The sequence below is a fragment of the Psammomys obesus genome, unplaced genomic scaffold (genome assembly GCF_907164565.1).
Source record: "Psammomys obesus unplaced genomic scaffold, mPsaObe1.curated_primary_1811, whole genome shotgun sequence".
Taxonomy (NCBI): Eukaryota; Metazoa; Chordata; class Mammalia; order Rodentia; family Muridae; genus Psammomys; species Psammomys obesus.
Genome location: NW_026596091.1, coordinates 10,253,911 through 10,275,343, shown reverse-complemented (window position 1 = coordinate 10,275,343; position 21,433 = coordinate 10,253,911). Strand labels below are relative to the sequence as shown.

Here is a 21,433-nt window from a genome sequence, read left to right as displayed (position 1 = left end):
GGCGCCGGGGTATGCGCGGGTCTGGGCGGGCAGCCCCGGCACACAGCCGCGGCCCGGGCGCGCGGCGCGGGGCGGAAAAGCCTGTTTACACAGACTGCACACCGCCTGGGGAATAATGCAGTAAAGGAAGTGAGCAGGCTCGGCCTGACTGCTCCAACTTCCTGCTCTCACACACACCAGAGGGGGAAAAAAAAAGAGAGGAGCGAGAGAAAGAAAAAAAAGGGGGGGAAATAAGGATCTCATTACAAGAGCAACAGACCGTCTGCAGACGCCTGTCAGCATGGAAAGTCGGGGGCTTTCGCCCGGGTCCTCCTAGAAATCTCCCCAAGAAGACTCCCAAACGCTCCCCCACATCTGGGTAGGTCGCAGGACTGTTTGCCTGTTGCTCGGGTTGGTTGCAAAGTTTTCTTCTGGGTAGTTTTTGGGGTTTTTTTTTTTTTGGTTTTGTTTTGTTTTGTTTTTTTCTTTCCTCCTTCTTTCTTTTCTTCGGCTGTTGGGGGTGGGGCGGTGGGAGCTGTGGGGCTGACTGTGGGCTGTGGTGGGGGAGGATGAGGGTGAGGGTGCGTCCCTGCGGGGAGGATGCTGCGCGCCGTCACCGCCGCCGCCGCCGCCGCTGCGGGAGCCCGTGCGCCGGCCCGGGGCTGCGCTGCGAAGCCCGGGGAGGGGACGTGGGGGCGCGCAGGCTCCCGCACCCCTGCGGCTGGCGTGCGAGGCTCTGGGCTCGGGACTGGGGATGGTGACTGGCGGGCTGACCTCCCGCCGAGGCTGCCGTCCGGATGCCCACGGGACGGGCACCAGGGCGCCGGTGTTCAGACCCCGAGCCGGGCTGGAGAGGGGCCGGAGGACGCGGGCCGCGGAGATGCGAGGCCCGGGGCAGCGTCCGCTCCCGCTCGGCAGGTGACCCCCCGCCCAGGTCACCGCCCCAGGCGCACGCCCAGTCCAACGGACTTTAAAAGCCGGCCGAGGCTGCCCGTCCAGATTCGGGCTTGGGAGATGGGGCGGGCCAGGGATGAGCTTTCAGCTTTCAGCTCCAAGTTCCAACTACTTGCCGTCCTGTAATGTTACTGGAACTTTTTTCCTTCCTTTTTTTTTTTTTCTTTTTTGTAGGAGGAGGGGGATTGAATTGGGAGCAGGAGCTAAAAAAAAAAAAAAAAAAAAAAAAAAAAATTAAATGGTCTCTGTTTTGTTGCGTTTTCTGAACCGAATCGTTCCGAGGATCAGCTGCAGTTACGCAGCGGGTGGGGGTGGAAGCAAGAAAGGCTATTTCAGAAACTGCAAAAGGGGCTTTTTAGAAGGAAAAAAAAAAAAAAAACGAGTGTCGGGAGAGTTTCTGGCTTGTCTGGAAACGGCAAGACTAATTGCCGTGCGCTTCCGCTTTGAAACTGGCTGCAGACAGCATCTTGAAAATGACTCACTGAGGAGCTCACAAAGAAACTGTGGCTTGCTGCTTCTCAGGTTTATGTATTTGTGCCTTTTACAGTTTCCTTTGTAGTGTTCGGGGGCCCCCCGCCCCTTCCTCGCCGGCCCCCCTCCCGCCCTCCCCGTTTCGAAAGCCCCTGGCCGGCCTGTAATTCCCTGCGGTCCTCTCCCGGAGGTGGGGGCAGCTAGGGGTGGTGGGAGGCCGGGTTGTTTTCGGAGTTGGCTGGGGAGAGGGTTAAAGGGATTCTGCTGCTGCAGGGGGAAAAATGTTCCTTGAATTTTCCACTGGCTGCTGCAGGAAGAGAGAGCCCCTTTAGTCATTGCTAAGTAATGTCTGCACACACACACACCGACTAATCTCATTGGGAGTTTCCGCTGCTCCGCACAGGAGGGGTTTTGTGCGAGCCACTGTCCGCCTGCGAAGCTGGAGCTGCAGAGGGAGGCGAGTCACAGCCTTATTGACTAAGAGGTGCCTTCTCCGCCCGCGAGTCTTTCCAGGGCACAGTCGCAAAAAAACTTGGAAGTTCCTTTGGCCATTTTGGTTCACAGACGAACACGCTTTTCCTCTGTGCCCTTGTGTATGTGGGTTCTGTTTTGTTCTCTGTTGTCCAATCAACTCTTACACAAACACACATGCCTGACTGTCCTCTCCCATCTGTGCCTCGGCCTTGGGGGGGGGGAGGTCTGGGTCGGGGTGGGAAACCTACCATGTTCCAGGAATCTATTAATGAACCTAAATCGATTTCTGAACCTTATGGCCCCGCCCCCCCCCCAAAAAAAATATTCTCTGGTCTCTTTCCCCTTTCTCCACACATTTATTTGGAAAAGGTCAGTTATGGGTTTGAATTTATGAGGATTATAAAGTTACAGATTGTGTGAGGAAAGTGTGTGGGTCAGACAGTTAAGGAGACTGTCCATAAGTGTGGTGAGATCTTCCAGTAATGGGTCTGCTTGAAAAACCCCCAGAGCCTGAGAAGTGATAGCTCTTCGATGCCAAATATAGCTCAAGTCTTCTTGCTCTTTCTTCCTTTCTTTTTTTTTTCTTTCTCTTTCTTCTCCTGCTTTCTTTGTTCTTGTCTTTAAATGTTGACTAGAAATTTGTTGAGCTACTAAAAAGGGCAAAGAATTCTAGAGAACCCCATTAGAGGCCCAGGTCTCCTTTCTTAGAGACAAGCACGTGCTGCCTCTCTTGAGGACTTCCAAGGGATTGCCAAGACTTCTCTTTAGGCAAATGTGTCCTAAAACCACCCCTGCCAGCCCACCCCGTGTGAGTCAGTGGGGATGGATTTCAAGATGTCCCTCACACCTTTCCTAGTGCTAAGTGGGTGGTCAGAAAGCCATTGGTGCTCAGTGTCCAGTCAGACAACAAAACTCTAGCCGATGGGGAAGCCTTCCAAGCGCTAGCTAGCATGGTCCTGCAGGAAGGGTTCCCTGAGGTTGAGGCTGTGAACACTTTCTTCTGAACCACTGGTTCTCAGTCTTCCTAATGCTGCGACCCTTTAATACAGTTCCTCCTGTTGTGGTGACCCCAACCACAACATTATTTTCATTAGTGCTTCATAACTGTAGTTGTGACTGTTATGAATCATCATGTAAATATCTGATATGCAGGATATCTGTTATGTGACTCCCCACCCCCAAACACCTCAACCCACAAGTTGAGAACCACCATTCTAATCAGGAGGACATGAGAGTCCAAGCTGTTGAAGATGCCTAAGATCTGCTTCTGAGCTTTTTGACCAGGAAGAGTTTTGCTTCCTGCAGGAGTGCTACTGTCCTCCACTGAGAAGAACCAACAACGTCCAGGGCAGCTCTCCATAGAAAGTGTGCCACGCCTACCTCTCAGGAGTGCGCACAGCCAGCAGTTCTCCTTAGTGGGGAAGACGATGAAAGCTCTCACAGGCATGCATTCAACAAAGCTTTCAGTTGTCCTTTACATCTGGGCAAAATACTTTTTATGTCTGTCTGTCTCTCTCTCTTCCTCCCTTGCCCCTCCTGTCTAATTTCTGTGCCACAGAATGACAGATACTGACAGTGTGAGGGTAGAGCTTGCATGAGCTGAATTTTTGAACCTCCCTGGGCACCGAGTCTTCACACAGCCGGTACTGATGCCTTTGAGGTGGGAAGGGCAGTATTTGGGTGGGGAGTGCAGGGGTGTTCACCAGCCCCACTTGAATTTTGAAGACACCTAAGCACTTACTTAAAACCTCCCCCTTTGTCTTCTGTAAGAAACCAATTAATTCAAAACTGCTAATATACAGTAACTGCAACCCTGAGGTCATGCATTAAAATTTATGTTTGTCATAACTTTTTGGGAACTTAAATCTTTTCCTGAAATTGGTTTTAAGGGACTTCCAGGCAGTGTGTATAAATATTCCGTGTCAGCGATCAGATCCTGGACTTTGTGTATTCTGTGCTACCAAACAGTAGACAGTGTTGTCAGATGTTACAAAACATAACCTACTGACAAGCTCAAAGCACTTAATTAAAAAATTACTACTTAATTAAAAAACTACTACTCCATGAATGTCACTTCCTGGAGTAGCCTTTTGTAAAGATGAGTTGCTCCTTACTCGTAGATACTTTGGGTGCTTAACATGCCTAGGCAATGACATAGTTCTCGCTCCTTCCCAGACCTCGGGCTCCTCATCTTGCACGCATAAAAAGCAAAGGGCTCTCTGTCTTTATTCTGCCCTGGCGGCTCCTTCCTCAGCCTGCTTTCACTCACTTGTCTTCATGAGTGCCATGAAGGCCCTCACATTCAGCAAACAGCCTTACATGTTCCGGGCAGACATTTTCCATATATTAGTTGTCATAGCTCCACTTGGCTTTTTTCAGGTTGATTTAGAACAGGCTGGAACCACACCAGTCAAAAGATACCTTCTAGAGGTTACTTTTTCTGTTTTTCTTGGTTGTGAAGAATATCACAAATTACCCTAGGAAAACACAGAAAGCCACAACGACAATAATAAACATCTTCAGAAACCCTGCTGCTGACATTTTGTTGTATGTTTTTGTAGTCTTTTAAAATGTGTGTTGTGTCCATAGATGCATGGGAGCATGTGTGCTCATGAGGTTTTATTTGGGGTCATGTCATACTTTCAAAAAATAGCTTATTTTCCCATCACATCCCACAGAGTACATTTTAATGATGAGTACTGAGACTCAAGTTGTCAGACATTGAGCTTGTGTTTATTGAGGATGACACTGTTTCTAATGAACTGGTTTGTGTTTTGTCATCTGTAATATCTTAAGAGTATGCTGCCCTCTTGAAAGACTGGGTTCCTATGTGCTGTGAAATTTGGGATTTTGATGAGTTTCTCTATGATTTCAGTCTGAGTCATGATTTGCGGTAGAGTGTCGAGCTGTGATAACAGGAAGTGAGGGCACACTACCAGAACAGAGTGCTGGAGGAGGGAGGAATGGGGGTTAACTGAAAACAACACCTTGGGATGGTCCAGCTGGGGGGGGGTGTGTCCATGCAGAGGATACGTTGCTGTCTCCTCACTTCCTAAACTTTGGTGTTTTAAATTTATTCTTATTTTTAATTTTTTAATAGCTCGATATCACTGATGCCCATGGCAAGTTTGAATTGAGGTCATTCAGCTTTTGATTGAAACCATGACAATGATACCACGATAACTCTAGTTTTTGCCAAAGAGAGCATAATGCTGGCAAATTAAATTACCCCTGTGTGTGTTTAGTTTTCTGTTAACAAATCCTGAAGGCCTTCAAAGATGGCAGCTTATTCTGCCTTTTAGGTAACTGCTCTTCAAATATTTGACTCTCTGTGATTCTTTTCCACAATCGGAATTAAAATACCCTTGTACTCATTCCTGGAAATTCACACAAATGTCAGCAGTTTTAGAATAAACTTTGCAGTGGTCACTTCAGCCAATTTGGGTTGAATTGTCACTAGGAATGAACTCTGGCCACTTTACTGATATGTAGTAATTTACATTTTCTGGGAAGAATTACTAAACTACTTTAAAAGTTAAATAGAATTCATTTATAACTTAGCTGAAAGTTTTACTTGCATAGTTTTAAAAGTAATCAAGCTGACTGGTTGTAATAACATCTTTGAAGCTGAGTCAAACTGAAATGAATTTACTCACACACTCAAAGTAACTCAAAGGCTTTTAGTAACTTTAAAGCTACTGGAGCTAAGGTGGTCTCATTTAGCCACGAATCTGATAGGAATCATGGGGTGGGTAAAAATACAAATATCTGGGTGTATTTTGTCAAGACTGGTTAGGTTAGGGCTTTCAGCAATAGAAAAAACAGAACAAAACAGAAAAACCAACACAAGGCCCTTGACATCATTTTCCACCCTAACATAAGGAGAACACGCATTGCATGTTAGGGCATGGTAGTGTGCACCTTGGCCGCCGTCTTTTGGGCCATGGAGGCAAGCTGATCTCTGTGAGTCTGAGGTCAGCCTGGACTGCATAGTGAGACCCTGTCTCAAGCAAACAAAACAAACCGAACAAAAAAAGTCATTAGCTTACATCCGCCCAAACACACAGATCTTAAGCATAATTGTATACATCTTCTATCTTCTCTCAATGAAGAATATTTATATTTCCATCACTTCAGAATATTCCCTGAGTATTGCTAGTTTTTTATTCCAGTGGGGGACAGTTTCATGATTCTACCAAGCCAATTCTTCAAACCACAGAACGCCTTTGTAAAATACTGCAGTCCTGTTTCTTAATTGTATAGTTAAACGTGAATCATTAGGCTATGCAGATTTCCTCATTATACAGGAAAAGGGGGGAAATTTCTTCTAGTTTATTTGATGTAAAATAAAAATTTACCAGTGTTATAGAAAAAAAAAGTATTGCTTTAAAACTAACTGGGTTGAGAGGACGTTATGTGATCATTCTGTACCTCAGTTTCCCTGGGTGGATGGCAATGGAGGGGCTTGATTGTCACATCCCAAGTCCTATGGTGTTTTTCGGAGGACACACTTGATCTTGTGGAAGTGTGATTAGAATTTTTGCTGCCAGCTTAGCAACAAATGTGGCAATTTAAGTTTCTCTTTGGATTTCTCTTGGCCCTTTTTAAATAAGGAGGACCCAAAGGCCCTGCTTCCCTCCATTCTCTCTCTCTACTGTCCACCTTCTTTATCCCCTCCTGTCCCCAGACCCTGGCAGCATCAAGAGCTCTGCAAGCTCTCATCAGCCTGCGTTGCTTTGGCCCCTCACCCAATCCTTCCGGTGGATCCAGCTCAGGGTGAAGAGCAGGACTGGGCACTGCAGCTGCATGCTGTTGATGTGGCCAGTCACGTCAACAGGTGGTCCTCCCCTCTGTTTCTCTAGTGCTTGCTGAACCCCCACCATTGGGCCTTTGTAAATGCGTTCCCCTGGGAACCTGTTCTTCAGAGGACTGCAATCAATAGTCATCCTTTATTTTTATTTTTAAAATAAACTTAATTTTCCTGTTTTTTTGTTTTTGTTTTTGTTTTTTTTTGTATACAGAGTGGTGGGTTTCACCATGTCATATTCATTCGCATGTACCACTGTACCCTCTAATGATCCCCTTTCTACCCTTCCTCCCTCCTCTTCCCCTCAACTGGCCTTCCTAAATACTTCCTCTTCTGCTTTCTTTTCTGTCTCTCAAATCAGGGTTCTGCTTATGAATGAAAACGTGATGTTTTGCCCCTCTCTCCATTGGCCTTTCTTCCCTCTTTCTTCTGCTTTCTCTCAGTTACCTGTCAACTGCCTGGGGAAGGCTGTGCTTGCTCTCAGCCTTCCCCTGGGCCTCCCTGAGCCCTCTCCCTAGAGTTTTAGTCCCAGGTTTCCTCATTACTCAGATTCTTGCAGTCTGAACCCAGGAGCTGGGCGGTTTTAGGTGTATGTTTCTGGAGACTGGCTGTTATTCCTAACTACCTATTAATACCCCTTATCCAAGTTTATGTGACAAAATGCTGTGCAGACCCTTGACCCAGCTAGCTTCAGAGAGTGAGGGACGTTTGCACGTGTGTGTGGCATGATTCGTTCCACATCTGTGGTGCCCATCCGGCCAGGAACTCGCTTTGGGCCCACATCTGTTTTTCTCATCCTGTGTCCACCCCTGCGCTTCGTACACCACCTGGCACTTGGTGAATTAAAAACAAAGCGAAGGGAAGAAGTCTTATCAGTGTGGCTTGGGCTTGATAAGGGGCCTTGCTGTGCACACGCCCAGTCCTCGACTAGAAAGTGTGCAGCTGAATTAATAGTTTAATTTCAAATTTCTGAGAAAAGTGTAGGTTGAGAAATCGGGTTCATTTGTTAATATTGAGATAAACTCCGCTCTGCTTTTGGGATCAGTGTTAGACTGAGGATAGCTAGTTTCCTGTAAATCTCTCTCCCGTCAGAATCCACCGACTCTGAAGATGCCATAGTTCTCTGTGGAAGGTTTCTGTTGACCCATTTCTGGTGGTTGCCCTGGATAATCCGTTTTGAGTCCCTCCATGTTCATCGGTTCCAGTCTTCCTTCACCTGGAACGGGTGCACAGGTAGTGGTTGTCTGTAACCATTTGAAATCAGTGATGCTTCTGCTGGGGTTTGAAGGAAGAGAAGAGGTGGCTAAACACCAGCTTGTTTTTTTTGATGGAGGACGATTAATTATACCGATGAGCTTCACCCGGGTTTTGCCAAGGAGCCCTTTGTTGGGGTCAAAGGCTTAAGCAGAATGTATGATCAAGCAGATACCCCTCTCCCCAGCCCTGCTACTCTGATATTAATTATCAGAAAAAAGTGATCAAAACAACAGCAAAACAAGGTTCAAGGGCTGGTTCCCTAGTACATGTATGAATTGATAGAGAGATTGCACTGCCACACTGTGGCTTGTCATCCTCAAAATAATGTCACCAGCACTCAGAGTACAGTGCTCACCCAAGGAAAGAGGTTCTTGGTATTGGATGACTGTCTAACTCTGTTGAGAATATCTCCCTGAAGCTGGGCGTGGTGGCGCATTCCTTTAATCCCAGTACTCAGGCAGGCAGAGGCAGGCAGATCTCCGTTAGTTCAAGGCCAGCCTCATCTATAAAGTCCAGGACAGCCGAGGCTGTCGTTTCTCGAAACAAAACAAAAAACAAAAAGTTCAACAAACGAAAAAAAAACACCATTCTAGTAGGCTTCCTCTTATTCGACTCTGAAAGATTTGCCTTTTGAGGCTGAAATATAAGGGCTCCTCGATTGGCATTTATTTTAAAAAATGAAAGAGATTGGGCTGGAAGGGGATGTGCATGTGTGTTTGCAGTGGCTGCTGGAGAGACGCTTGAGCGTAGGAGAACCTGGGATGTAACATCAGAGAAAGTGAGCGAAATAGCGCGTCCACGGAGGGAGAAAGCCTGCCGCTGTGGGACGCGAGGGTGGTGCGAACTGGAGTGTTGTTTACTGCGCTTCTCCAACCGGAAGAATCATTGTTTCAATACAGGAAGTCAGGCGAGTGCCTGGATTTACGCTGTAATTTTCAGGAAAGAAGAAAGCGTGGACTCCTGGTAGTGGCAGCAGGTCCCATTATGAACAGCTGAAGATGGCACCCGGCACTTGTGAAGCCAGAAGATGCGCTGACTCTGTTTCCTTGTATTGTCTTGGACTTGAACTCTTAGAACCCGGTACTCCAGGGCATTGCTAAGGAAGTGATTTCTGCCAGCGTCCATCTCTGTTCTCCAGGCTTCACCATCAGAAGCTCTTTAGAGCAGAGGATATTAGGGTCTCTCTGTCTCTGTCTCTTTCCCCCACCCCTCTTCCTTCTGTCTCTTTAAGAAAATGTATTTTAGAACGGTATCGTCAAGTGCTCCTGGGCAGAAGTAAGTGCTCACACCTGGACCGCATACCTGGTGCCTGTAGAGATGGCCTTGGGCGGATGCACTTCATCTGTGATGCTTGAGGCAAACACAGTGCTCAGCCAGCCGCTTAGTATCCCTAGGTTTTGCTGAATTCACTTAATCCATCACTTTCCTGTTGCCAACTTCACAGTATGTAGGTAATTAGAATAACATACGTAATACTGAAATCATCTTAAAATTAGTTTTTTTAATCACCAAGATGCCTGAATCAAATGGGATGACACAAGTGTTCTGTGGTTCTCAGAAGGTCGAGGTTTGGGTTGGGGTATAGGACCACTGGGGGAATGCCTGCCTTCCAGCACCGCATTAACCAGGGTTGGTAGCTCAGGTCCGTCATCCCAGTGCCCCAAAAGTGAAGGCAGGAGGATCAGAGATTCTGGGTCATCCTTGGCTATGTAGTTATTTCAAGGCCATCCTGTGCTATATGAGACCCTGTCTCAAAAAGAACATTGTGACAAAATGATAGCAACAACAACAAAAATAGGCCTAGAATTTTGTTCTTAAAAGAACAGAAACTACCCTGGGGGAATGGTTCAATAGGTAAAGTGTTTGCCTTGCAACCAAAAGGACCTGATTCAATCCCTGGGTCCCAGGTCAAAAAGACTGGGTATGGCTGTGCTTGCTTGTAATCCCAGTGCAGGGGAGGCAGAGACAGGCCAGTCTCTGGGGTCCACTGTCGGCTTAGTCCTCAGTCCAGGAGATGGATGCTCCTGAGAATGACGTCTGAGCTTGCCCTCTGGCCTCCGTATGCATACGTACTCCAACACTTGTACATCTCTCTCTCTCTCTCTCTCTCTCTCTCTCACACACACACACACACACACACACAGAGAAACCTTAAGATAGTTTTGTAGAGGATTATAAATTTGCTGTAGGATTAGAATATTTCACTTGTAAAAAGAATAATTTCCTTGAGGAAGGATGACATAATCTAAATTCAGAAATGACTATTTTTTATAGCTAATATATTCATGCTGAAAAAAGAAACAGCATCAAGTTGTATGTGGGATTTCAGAAGGGCCAATTCCACGGATGGCAGATCCCTTCATAGGAGTTCAAGGCTTGGGGAGGAGGGTCCATGCTTGACACTGGTGTCATCTCCTTCATGGGGTGCTTTGCGTGACCTTTGTGCAGCGACATTCTTGAGATGTGAGTGAACTGGCTGCAACACTGTTTGCATAATGAATTTTGATCATTAATTTTTGAAAGTTTTTTAAAAGACAACATTTATTATTTTTATAGTTTAATCAATCAATCAATCAATCAATCAATTAATTATGCATACACTATTCAGCCTGCATGTACACCTGCAGGCCAGAAGAGGACACCAGATCTCATTATAGATGGTTGTGAGCCACCATGGTTGCTGGGAATTAAACTCAGGACCTCTGGAAGAGCAGAAAGTGCTCTTAACCTCTGAGCCATCTCTCCAGCCCTTTTGAAAGGTTTTAAGACTAAGCCATTAGAGAAGACTTCAGTTTCGAAATTACACACTGTATTTTGCAACAGTCTTCTTAAGAAATAAACAGTGGCTACCTGCCAGGCAGTGTGGCGCACACCTCTAATCCCAGCACTCAAAAGGCAGAGGCAGGTAGATCTCCGTGTTGAGGCCAGGCTGGTCTACAGAGTGAGTTCCAGGGCAGCCAGGGCTATGCAGAGAAACCCTGTCTTGAAAACCAAAAGCCAAACAAACAAAACAGTGTCTACCAGGAATACCAAGTTATTTTAAATGTGTCCCACTCACTGTCCTTTTTCACTTCTGCTGTTTGTCCCTGTGCCAGGTGTCGTTTTAAATAGACATCCATGAAGAGCTGAGTGGCCTCTGGCTTACTTTTACCCCAGTGCCACTGGGCTTTCACTTCAGGTTAAAAAGCGCCTCGTTAGAACTTCTGTACCGTTGGAAGGAACCCTCTGCATGTGACACAATAATCAGGTCACATCTGGCTAGACTTGAGACTTGATGTCCATGCAAGAAAATACAAGAGCAACACGAGTGTGAGTCAGCCAAGCTGGTGGGGCCGGTTGCCACCTTCCTATTTCAGATGCCACCAAACCTCCACACATGTTCACCACGTGAGCAGGCGACAGCACACTGAAGACTCTAGCCCCGCTGCCAAAGAGAATCCGCACAGACCAGTCTGAAGTCCAAGCGTTTGCATTTCCTGAACTATGACAGATCTTCGCTTTGAGAAAGATACCAAAGCTGAATGATCACGGCCTAGATTCTGCAAGCAGCTGGCTCCTGGCACAGGTAAACCACTGTGTGAGGAGTTCCCTATGTTCCCAAAAACCTGAACTCGATGTCTCCAGCAGCACACAATGCAAAGCAACACCAGAGACCTGCTAGTGTAGGCTCCGCCTGCTTCAGTCTTGACTCTGGCAAGTGTTTTGTGTAAGCAAAAGCAATAGAACTATGATACCACTGGCTCCCTGGGGAATATCAGTAGTTCCAAGGAGTTATATAGAAACATTTTCATCTCCTTCTAAGCAAAGACGAGATCAGCCAGCCGATTTCTTTTGCTTTACCTTTTTAATCGATGTACCATTAAGAACCAAGAGATATCAAATAGCTGCCATGGAGTTAGTCCCGGGAGAGAGAAAGGTTGCTATTCTAGGAGGGCTGATATCTGCCTGAGACAGGCTTGTTGTTATTCCATTGATGATGATGGTGATGGTAGTGGTGGTGGTGGTTGTAGTATGATGTGTGTGTGTGAGAGAGAGAGGGAGAGAAAGAAAGAGACAGACAGACAGACAGAGAAAGGTGGACTCTTTGCTATTGTGGCAAACACAAGAAGGTTCTAATCTTCCCTGGTAAACATGGCCTTTGCCCTTTGCCCAGGCTTCTGTGGAGGAATCTCAAAGGATCCAGTTCCCCAGAGCACTGTAGACTAATTTGGCACATGCTTGAGGAGCAGATCCTGATGAAAAGCTGGGCCTTGGTGGTGGCGGTGACACCCACGGTGGCCTCGGAACGACAGCGGTAGTCATGTTCATATGGAGACAGGACCCAGGAGAAAGTGGAGGGCCTGTAACCGTCCCCATGAATCTCCAAATGTAGATGTCAAAGGAGGCCAGACCAGGTGCAGCTCGCCAGAAGAGGAAGGCACTCAGATGGCGGGTACCTCTCTGCCAGGAAATGCCTGGCTGTCCCTGCATCAGATCTAGGATGTCCAGCCCAGCTGTGCAGACTTCCCTTGCCCAGAATCCCTTTGGGGTCCCTTAGACAGGAAGGGATTGTGAGGCTGCTCACAACCCCATGAGGGACTCCTTCCTTCCAGGGCTTGTACCATGCTTCTCTCCCCAGCCAGTGTGTGTGCACAGGAGCAAGAGAGGGCAGACGATCTAAGAGAGATGTAAGCAGAGTGCTATGGATGGAGAAGGAACAGTTTGGGGACTCCATGCCCAGCCTTTCATCTGGAGTAGCTGACAAGACTACTTTTCTCTTACTGAATGTTTCAGTTTGCACACCCCCCCTCGCCCCCCCATGTTTCCACTGGGTGGTGCCGCAGGAATTCCTACCTTTTGCCTGGGAGCTTCCCCCTTCCCAGAAAGACGCCCCTGCAGCATAATAGGAGGAAGTCCTGATTTAGAAAGGTTTTACAGTTGCAACACAATGGGAGAGCTGGAGGATGCTCCGGCGGGAAGAAGCTCGGTTTCGGGATGTGGAAAAACCACCATCACTTTGTGCCTTGCAGAGGTGTTCTCAGCTCGCCGGGCTTGTATTTTACTTCTGCCAGCTACCCCTTCAGCACAGTAAAGCTTTCAAGTTTATCTGAAAGTTTCCAGTTTTCCATCTCCCAGAAGTGGTGTGGCAGATTGCCTTTAGTTTGATATTCTCTCTCTCTCTCTCTCTCTGTCTGTGTGTGTGTGTGTGTGTGTGAACCGTCTTTGGGTGTCTAAGGGAATAAACCCTTCCTAACCGTAAGTCAAGCACAGATGTCAGAACACCTCTTTGTTAAGGGGTCTTTGAGGCTAAATCTGTTAGTCTCCTCTTACTCGAAAGACTGTACATTGCTACTTTGTTTCTATTTGTGGTTTCTATTTGTGGGGGATTTAACCCATGGTGCTAGGAGTTAATTATTTAATCAAGTGTGCTAGGAGTGCTCTAACATTTACTCACGTGCTCAACCTGAATTATATACTTTTTACTTGCAAAATACATTCTATCGTAAAAACAAACAAACAAACATTTCACGTTGCCTCTGCCTTCTTTAGGTGTCTGAAGGAGAGTTATCAGCACCCTTGTCTCAGATCATATAACTCAAAGGCAGGATAGGCACAAGGGCTTTTACATCCTGACTCTCAATGTGAATTTATTAATATTATAAGCTAGAAATCTGGGGGAAAGTTTGCCTTTTCAGCTAAGATTTGTGAAATACACAGATATAGAGTGTTGTTAGAGCCTAATGTGGTGGCACACACCTTTAATCCCAGCATTCGAGGAGGCAGAGGCAGGCAGATCTCCGTGAGTCAAGGCCAGCCTGGTCTACAAAGCAGGTCCAGGACAGCCAAGGCTACACAGAGAAACCCTGTCTCAAAAAAAACAGAAAACAAACAAAACACAGAAAAAGAAAAAAAGAGAAGAAAAAAAAATCACATTGGGTGAACCTGGCATGTCTTTCTCCCTGTCTCTGTCTCTCTGTCCCTTCCCTATCTATTTATCTGTATGTATGTTTATTTTTGTCTCTGTTCACTGAGGAAATTGGCCAGAAGAAATGGTGACAGAATGGCTCAGATTCCTTTTATTTTTGTTTTCATTTTCATTTCTTTGAGACAGGATCTCTTGTGTAGCATGGGCTGTCCCAGAGCTCACTCTGTAGACCAGGCTGAACCTCACAGAGATCCACCTGCCTCTGCTTCCATGTCACAGAACACCCCCCCCCCCCCCCCGTGCCCGGCTCAGACTCTCACAGACAGAACCCAGTTGGAGTACCTGGAGTGACAGAGTGGTGAGATTGGAAACGAAGGACACTTCATGACTTCATTCTGCTGAGAACACCACTTTGTCTTTAGGCTAACTACCGTCTTGGCAGCGGAGAGGTGTAGGAAACAAGCCTTTAGTCCGACGGTTCTCAGCCTTCCTAATTCTGCAACCCTTGATACAGTTCCTCATGTTGTGGTGACCCCCAATGATGAAACCATTTTTGCTGCTACTTCCTAACTATTTTTGCTGCTGTTATGAATCACAACATAAATATTTGCGTTTTCCGTGGTCTTGGGTGACCTTGGCGAAAGCGACCCACATGCTGAGAATTGCCGCTGTAGTGTGACAGTGTGCCTTGTGATTAGGGACCTGGACTTGGGAGCAGCTACTCCTGGGTCTTTCTAGCACGTCGTGACTTCATGGTGAGAGGGGCTGAGAGTGTAAACCTGAGACTCGCGCTCAGTTCACTAACCGTAAATGCTTTTGCATAAGTGACCATTAAATCCGAGCCTCACCGTGGGCCTGGCTGTGGTGGGGTGTATTTACAGCTTCCTCTCCTGTTTTGCATCAGAGCCTGGCAAGTTGAAATTCAGCAGGCAGCTTGTAAATCTATCTATCCAGAATGACTTCTGTTGTGTGTGGTGTTACGAAGTCGTCCTGACTTTCCACTGGAGACTCGGCTGAACCCGTGGGATTAGTTACTGGGGAGAAGCCAGAATCTCACAGGAGAGCTCTCGGCTGGGGGCACATGGGTGCTCTTTCAGAGAGCAGCTTCGCCGTCCTCTTGGCGTCCTGTGGAGGATTAATATAGAGCTGGCGCATAAACGGAATGAAACCAGAGCTGCAGTTACAAAGTGCGGCAGATGTGGGAGGCCAGGCTTCCTGTGGCCCATTTTCCAGTTTCCTGCCTGCAACCTGTAGAAGAAGAGGAAACGGAGTGTTTGCAGGCATGAGAACTCTCCGATGGGGGCTGTGCCTCCAAGCCAGAAATAAGGCTCATGCGAAGAGCCTGGACAATGAAAACAATCGCATAGAAAGCAAACGTTCAGGTTTTCATCCAAAAGCGTCTGGAAAGGAACAGCCCTTCTGTTTAAAAGAAAAACATGGTCTAGGTCCCTGGGGTGGGGGTGGGGGTGGGGCAGCTGTACCGACCACTCAGGAACCTCTGTGTTTTACAGCCGACTCGTCTTTCAGGACACGGGCTGCTTTGTTAGTGCAGTTGGTTACCTGGCATGATTTCCCCCCAAGTGCCATGGTTTCTCACTCTGTCTCCTGGCCTTATTGATAGACAGATGTGGACAGCCCAAGTGCCTGCAGCCTCCGTTGGGAAACCTAGTTGCTTTCTTTCTTTGATCTTTGATCTGAGCTGCCCCCATGACATTGTGGTCTGATGTTTTCAAAGGGAGAGTAAGTGGAGGTCTGTGTGTTGAAAGTACCTTGCACGCACTGTTTGTGTGGATGGCGACCTGGAGAGCGGTAGGAATGGTGCACGCAGGGCTGGTGTGAGCAGAAGACACTGGAGCTGGCTAACACCATATCGCTCCCAAGAAGGCGATTGTTACACATCTAAGATCTTTCCCTTCTATTAAGCATCTGTGAAGCCAAAATACTTCAATCCTGCTAGAAAGAAATTAAGATACAAAAAAATTGGGCTCATTGCACACCTGTTCGGTGAGTGTCTGTTTTTCGGCTTTGGCTGTGCTGGATTTGTTGGGGAGATGCTAATGAAATGCCGGCTGAGAACACTCAGCCTGTTTGTGGAAGCCTTGCTTCCGACGAGGACGAGGCAGAGATGACGGCAGCGTACAAGCTTTGCCACAGTCTGACAGCACACGGGATACCATCTTGAGCATTCCCTGGGCTATCCCAGTTAGACTTGCCTCTCTGAGGGACATGGAAGGTGTGTGCTTCCTCCAGATGGCCTACCTCTTCTCCAGGCCCCGAAGGAACAAATTGTACGGTAAAAGTCTTTGGGGTGTTGTCGTATTAGAGATCAAACAGGACCCGTGTGAGGCCGTCTAGAGAGCTCTGAAAAGGTTGGGTAAGATAGGGCTGGGTTGTGCCCTGCTGGGGTGGGATGGAAAGTGGATGAATTTTCGGATGCTGGAGGAAGTGGAATGTCCCAATGACACTGTCCCAATGGAGGCAGTGTGGCTATCCATTTAGTTTTCCCAAGAAAATACCTTTGTGTGTGAGCCACCAGCAAGCCAAACTGAGTTACTTCTGATTTAGCTACAGATGACATAGTTCCAGGAGAGTCGGACAGTTCCTGTACGAAGCGAGTTGCAATTCTGTTATGACAGTGGCTGTCAGTAATTCCTCCTGAAAATTTTCTCCTCAGAGGGAAGAATGATTTTTAAAACATGGCAAACTGTCTTGTGTAGTCTAGAGGGTAAATACTAGGGGAGCAATGCCCTCCTCTCCTGTTCCCTCCTTCCTTTTAAAACCACGAATAATCTATAGGTTATTTACAGAACAAATGAAAACCCAGACATTGACTATCCCTTGGGAAGAAGTCTGGGGGAATACGGACCCTTTGACTTCATCCATTTGTTTCTCTCTAGTGACAGTCAGCCTGTCATTTGTAACAGACAGAAAATAAAATGTTTCTTGAAAATAAATTGTAATAATCTTAGGCTCATCTCAGAAAAAGAAAAAAAAAATGCCCATCAGTGGTTCTCAACCTGTGGGTCAGGACCCCCATGGGGAGGTTGAATGACCCTTACTTACACAGGGGTCTCTTAAGGCCATCAGAAGACATATTTACATTACAATACACAACATTAGCAAAATTACAGTTACAAAGTAGCAACAAAATAATTTCATGGCTGGGTCACCACAGCATGAAGAACAGTATTAAAAGGTGGCAGGAAGGAAGGCTGAGAACCACTGCTAAGACAAAGACTTTAGAATTCTGTAGGTGTTGTGTGTCTGTGTGTTTATCAACTTACCCTTTCTTGCCACCTTAAAGTTACTTGTCATGAGTTCTGGCCAGAAAACATGATGTTTTCCTGTCCCTTGATTTCGGTGGGTTTGTGCCACTGAACCCTTTCCTCACTGGACAAGAAGCTGCCCCCCTGGAGAAATGTCAGCAAGAGCTCAGGTTCTCTCTCATTTCTGAATCCACACATTTTAACAACAACAACAACAAAACAGCGAGCTTACTGAGCTCCTCTGTGTGTCCCTCACGCAGGAGTGCCCCTTCTTTTCTTCAGCTCCTGTTTTTTTTATTTTCTTGGCTCATTTCTTTAGTTTCCATGTGTAAGCAGGTGTGGTGGCTCACACCTTTAATCCCAGCACTCAGGAGACAGAGGCAGGTGGATCTCTGTGAGTTTCAGGACAGCTGGGGCTACTTAGTGAGACCCTGTTTCTACTTAGCAAAAAATAAAGAAGAGAAAAATCGAAGAGCATCTCTTTACCCGCTCAGCTGCTGCCTCTGTACAATTGCAGAAACAAAGCTGACAACGTGCAAAGAGAAGCGCCATATGTCAGTCAGTAGGGGAAAAAAATAAAATGAAAGAACAAGCGAGTGACCTTTTGGATTTCTAAGAATGGCAGCTCAAACCTCTGGCTCTGGGTGAGGAGTCTGCAGCCAGCTCACAGGAGGGCATCTGGCGCCACCTTGTGGCAGAGGGGAGGTGGAGCGCCCTCTGTCCAGAGGCCCTACATTTACGAGGAGGAGGCGGGGGCGTGGGATGGGACCAGGAAGCCCAAAGGCCATCTCTCAGGTAAGCAGTCTCCCCTTGGTGTATGTGGGTTGAAAGCGAGAGTGGCCAGTTTGTTCAATCTTTCACCTAGGTGTTTTTGTTTTTTGCTTTTTTTTTTTTTTTTTAAAGTAATAGAGAATAATTAACAATAGAAACCATTTCGTGTTTACATTTTTAAAAAGCTGAGTGTTGGAAACACAGGCAGAAATCATTCACTTGGAGTATACAAAGACGCCCCTCTCCGACAGCGCCAACTCTTGTCCCGTGCCCCCAACCACCTCTTTGCTCTGTTTGGCGCCTCCTACCCCCGACTCCACTGCTCTCGTCCGTTTGACTCCTGGCCGTCTCCAGGAACCCAAGCTCCAGGGGAGCCGAAGCTTTCCCGGGGCAGCGTCAACAGCAGGGGGCGCTCTCCGCTGAACTGCCAACTGGGAGGCCTCAGGAGTTAGCTTATGCCAGAGGGGAAGGATGGATGCGGGTGGTGTCCGCAAGGATACGAGACCATAGCCCTAACAATGTATAGATTTACATGCCCAGTCTCCTTGTAAGCCAACGGGCACAGTGTAGCTGAACGCTCATCCGGTTTCAGTGGTTGTGTGGACGCCACTGTCTTAACGACAGAAACCAAAGTACCTGCAGTATCTGAACAAGGCCCTCGAGCTGGGTGGAGGCCATCTGATGTCACAGCTTCGTCGGTGAAAGCTTTCCTTACGGCAGCTAGTGTTTAAGTAGTCCTTGCTACGGACCACAGAGAGTCTTTGTAATATTTAGCGACTTTGTAATATTTAACAATAATCCTGCGAGGCAGGTATTTTTCTTTGTCACCATCAGTTCCACCACCATCACCCCCACTTTACATACGTGTGCAGAAAGGGGATGTGACGCCCCCAAAGTCCTACAGGCAGGTAGAGCAGGTGCTCATAGTTGGACCCAAAGATGCTCCTGAATCTCGTTACCTACCGGGTAGCCTTCCCCGTGTGCAAGAGTAGCCCTTCACCGGCATCTTCAAGCCGTATGAAAGAACCCCGCTCCGGTAAAGCTGTGCAGCCTCTAGGTTCCAGGGAAGACACTCTGACCTGTGCCATTCTGGTTTTGATGGAAGCTAATTTACAGTTTTGTTCATTGTAAAGAGCTGGCTATGAAATAATTCCTGTGCATAGACCCTCAGCTCTGTCCTAAAGTGCTTCATTGCCACCACCCCCATTTTTGTCTCCATTTGCTTATTCATCTTGGTCTGTAAATGCTCCATTAGTCAGATTTTTGGTGCCGTTATAACATCTACCTAGTTTCCCTTGCCGATTAGCGAGTAAAAGAATGTCTTTGGCCTGTGTTTATTGTGTATCTGTCTGGCAACTGTGATTTTTTTATCCTTGTTTGAAACTCCCATTTTTCTAACAAAGAAGTTTCTTCATTTTCACCGTCTCAGCAAGACCTTCTGTGACCCCTACACCCCTACCCCAGTCTGCACGCGTTCCTCCCCATGTCCCCTCATCCAACTTCAGTGATTTTCCAGAGCCCCTGCCTTCCGACAGACAGTATTTTAATTCATCGTGCGTTTTGTTGTTCACAGCCTGTCTCTTCCACTGGCAATGTGTGCTCAATAAGGACGTAGTCCTTTTGTTTACTGATGTGTTCCAAATAAGCAGACAGCATCTTGGCATGGTAGATACTTAAAAAAGAGAGAGAGATAAAGAAAGGAGAAGAAAGCAAAGGAAGGAAGCAAGAGCTAAAGAATGTAAAGTGATGTTTTCAGTCAAGTATAGCATATATACATCTTATTTAAAATAATCTACATTGATTTTACTCAGTATCATAGCTTGCAATTTATTTTTTTACAATATTTATTCCCTGTGTGTAGGTGTGTGTGTGTGTGTATGTGTGTATCTGGGAATGCATGTCACAGCATGCATGTGGGGTCAGAGGGCAATTTGTTGGAGTCAGTTTTCTCCGTTCACTGTGGGGATCTTGGGGATGGAAATTGGGGTGTCAGGCCATTGGGTGTTGTGCTGGCCCTGTGTTGTTTTGCTTTGCTTAGTGAGTTGTGGACAGGTTTCGGCAAACACCATCTGCCACATGCGAAGCTGGCGCTGATTTGAATAGGCTGGGAGAGGATTGGCTTTTGCTTCTGAATTTCCTATCATCCTTCAGGAGCTGCCTGTCCCGAGCCTGTTCTACCCAGCTTTGCCTTTTACACAAGGGAGACGACAGTAGAACGTGAAATGAAAAAGGGTCAGTTGTCAACACCGCCAGGGTACCGGTCTGCTTCCTGGCTCTTTAAAGGAGGGGTTTCCAATTTGAGAAGCCATTTTATTGTGTTATTTTGTTAATCACTTAATTGGCATGGTAACTGTATGTATTTATGAGGGGTGGCATGGTATTTTGACACTTGTATACTGTGTAACAATCAAACGAGCATCAGTACACAAACGTTCACCGCCCTCTCCTCCCCCAGAGGCCAGGGACATTAGGTAGATGTTATGGCATCAAAAATCTGAATAATGGAAACATGCAGTACGTTAGTTAGCCTAGCTGCTCTGCTGTGCTGCAGAGCCGGGAATTATTCATCCTGTCTGTTGTGACTGTTCCAACTGAGGATCCCCCGCCCCCCGCTGTTTTCCCTGGGGCTCTGATAACTATTCTTCTGTGCTCCGCTTCTTTGAGGCAGGCTTCCCCAGACTACAGTCTCAAGTAGTGGTGTGAAGTGTGCTGTCCTGGGCTCTCTGAAGCTGGCTTATCCATCCACCCAGCATGATTCCCTCCAGGTCCTTGATGAAGTTTTACCTTTTCAGTGACCAAATAGCATTCCATGATGCATGTAACCCGTCTAACCTGTCGCCCATCTGTTGATTGACACCGGTGCTTGGTTCCAGGTCTCGACTGTGCTGACTAAGGCTGTTACATACACAGAAGCGCAGGTGTCTCTTTAATATACTGATGCTGTTTCGACTGTCTGCGCGCCTCATAGTGGGATGGCTGGGTTGAGGTTTTAGGCTCCTCTGTGCGGTTGTCAACTCCGTCGCTATGTTAATGTGTGTAAAGGTTGTCATTTCTGCACACCTCTCGCCAGTATTGGACAAAGCGATCTGACTGTACTCCACCCCTCCCACCCACCCCCCAAAAGATCTAGCCTGGACCTTCCAAAGTGAAAGGAGGCCCTGGAGAGGGCTGGTGAGCTCAGGGGCTTCTGAACTCACCCTGGTCAGGGTCAGCTCTGGCAGTGGTGGAAACTGTCCCCAGAAGGAAGGGCTGTGCAGGCAGCAGCTGGGGGTGAGCTCAAGCTGGAGCAGCCCATCCTGTGAGAGCAGGGTGCCCCCTAATGCTGAATGATGTGGTGTAACAGGGAAGTGCACAGAGGGTTTCAGTGAGCTGGTAAGACGAGGTGCTTGCTGGCAAGCCTGGAGTCTTGAGTTCTATCCCTGAGAACCGACTGCGTGAGGCTTCCGCAGACTTCCATTCATGTGCTCTTACGCTACACTGTGCATATGCGCCCCCAAAACACTATATATATATATATATATATATATATATATATATATATATATATAT

At 47.1% G+C, this 21,433-nt stretch overlaps 1 protein-coding gene across 2 annotated transcripts in view; it reads left to right on the top strand.

The window, feature by feature from the left end:
• The first annotated feature begins 21 nt into the window (after positions 1–21).
• Positions 22–21,433, top strand: part of Elk3 (ETS transcription factor ELK3) — a 61,673-nt gene continuing 40,261 nt past the window's right edge. For both annotated transcript variants that reach the window (XR_008722556.1, XM_055627969.1), the window contains exon 1: positions 22–358. The gene's annotated coding sequence lies outside the window, so the exon portion shown is untranslated. The remainder of the gene's footprint in view (positions 359–21,433) is intronic.